Source organism: Neopelma chrysocephalum, unplaced genomic scaffold (genome assembly GCF_003984885.1).
Source record: "Neopelma chrysocephalum unplaced genomic scaffold, ASM398488v2 Primary Assembly neopelma1_94974, whole genome shotgun sequence".
Classification (NCBI taxonomy): domain Eukaryota; kingdom Metazoa; phylum Chordata; class Aves; order Passeriformes; family Pipridae; genus Neopelma; species Neopelma chrysocephalum.
Window position 1 is genome coordinate 615 of NW_020923676.1, and position 539 is coordinate 1,153.

Below are 539 nucleotides of genomic sequence, written 5' to 3' on the forward strand. Positions count from 1 at the left end.
TCCGTCAGCCCTGGCCTCCGTCAGCCCCGGCCTCTGGCACGGGGACACCGCGGGGACACCACCCTGGCCTCTGTCAGCCCTGGCCTCTGGCACGGGGACACCGCGGGGACACCGCTGGTGGCCCTCGGCCAAGGGCTTGGGAAATCCTCTGCTGGCGGGTTGGTCACCGGCGGCGTGACACCGGTGAGGGGTTGAGGAATCCTCTGGCACTGGAATCCTCTGTCACCGTCACAGGGATACCAGTGAGGGGTTGGGGAATCCTCTGTCACCCTCACGGTGACACCGGTGAGGGGCTGGGAATCCTCTGTCACCGTCACGGGGACACCGGTGAGGGGTTGGGGAATCCTCTGACACCGGTGAGGGTTGGGAATCCTCTGTCACCGTCACAGGGACACCAGTGAGGGGTTGGGGAATCCTCTGGCACTGGAATCCTCTGTCACCATCACAGGGACACCGGTGAGGGGTTGGGGAATCCTCTGACACTGGTGAGGGTTGGGAATCCTCTGTCACCGTCACAGGGACACCAGTGAGGGTTGGGA